Raw genomic sequence first — 1546 nt, forward strand, 5'->3', positions numbered from 1 at the left:
TTGACTGGAGAAGTTGTAGAGGTCAACACACTACTGGCAGACAACCCCGGTTTGGTCAACAAATCCTGCTACAAAGATGGTGAGTTTGCTCACAGTTTGCTCACAGACTACACTTCTGTCTAGCTGACGCCTTACGCTCTGTAAAAAAGGAGATAGTTCTTGTGTTCAATGAAAAATTATGTTGAATTGCACAGTTTCTTTTTAATGTGTAATTCCTAAATTGTTACTCAGCTCTAGATGTGAAACACCAATCCATAACACTGGAGCGTTYAGTTAAAGAATAGCTCAACTGAACAGATKAATGTACTTTCTGAAAYACAAGCCTGACAGTTTAGCTTTAGGTAATACTGCTGCRTGTGTTCAGGTAAAGTAAAAAACGTATATATGTTTCTCAAGAAAGCAAATGTTGCTTTTAGTAAATACTGTTTTTCTCGAGGCCACATGATTCTTTTGTTGGTCAATAGATGGCAGCATTGTACAAGTTTATCATTTTACTACTACTAATAAACACTTTCCTTTTTTACTCCTAAAAAAAAGCCTAAATGAAGCCAGTTTAATATAAAAACAATGCAGTGTAGTTATATAATTAATTATAATTTTAAAAAATGTGATGTGAACTAAAGCAAATCTCTTGGGTTTCTTAATTTCTTGAAATATATTTTAAGAACTTTATTGTTTTGCATAGTGAAGAAACATTTTTAATTCATGTCTCAGCTTGTTCATTGTTAAATCTCATCTTACCCTGATTTCCTTTAGGTTGGCTGATGAAGATGACGATTGCAAAACCCGCTGAGCTCGACGCTCTAATGGACGAGGCAGCATACGAGAGATACATCCACTCCATCGAGGACTAACCTTTGGTTGTTTAACGATTATTATGCTCCTGCTTTATTTCCATCATTACTGGCAGGGAGGAGCATTTGTGTGCCTCTCAGTTCCATCACAATGCTTAGCATCCAGCAGCAAAGGTTTACAGCTSTGTACTGCTGATCTGCCGGGGCTGTAGAAATGTGAACTTTAGAAAGTCTTTACCTACTGAAAACGACTGACTTTAGGGGACCTCTCAGTCTGCACTGACTAAAAAAACCAGACTTCTTACAGCTACACAATCTTTAAGCCGACAAAAAGAAATCAAGTMATTAAAAAAAGCTTCCAAGCATTTCAGTCAAACCTGAAATTCAGCCTTTATATACGTAGACTTAAAATGCACTTTGGTCTTTATGGTATTAATTTGGTTTGKGGACACTGTGGATATGGGACCTGTGTAATAGAAAAATAAACATTTCCTTACATGTTCAGTTTGTGTGAATCTTACTTCCGAACTTTCAGACGGTATATTAAAAACAAAATCGGTTTACAGTTTGTACGCCATACAGAGAAACGTCCAGCTTCCAGTGTCATATAAGATGCATACAAAATGTTTAATCCAAAATGCAGCAAGACAGGAAAATGATAACCATCTCAAACTAGACCAAAGGCAACCAGCATGCCCTGACAGCAGATGATGGGTGGAGGAACACACGGCAGCTTTGGCTTTAATAATTGA

General features: G+C 37.0%; 1 long non-coding RNA gene across 1 annotated transcript; it reads left to right on the plus strand.

The window, feature by feature from the left end:
• Positions 1-1298, plus strand: LOC103466689 (uncharacterized). The gene is made up of 2 exons (XR_533974.1): positions 1-79; positions 757-1298. It is a non-coding gene; the product is annotated as an uncharacterized LOC103466689 (long non-coding RNA).
• Positions 1299-1546: the final 248 nt, after the last annotated feature.

This window comes from Poecilia reticulata, linkage group LG6 (genome assembly GCF_000633615.1).
Source record: "Poecilia reticulata strain Guanapo linkage group LG6, Guppy_female_1.0+MT, whole genome shotgun sequence".
NCBI lineage: Eukaryota > Metazoa > Chordata > Actinopteri > Cyprinodontiformes > Poeciliidae > Poecilia > Poecilia reticulata.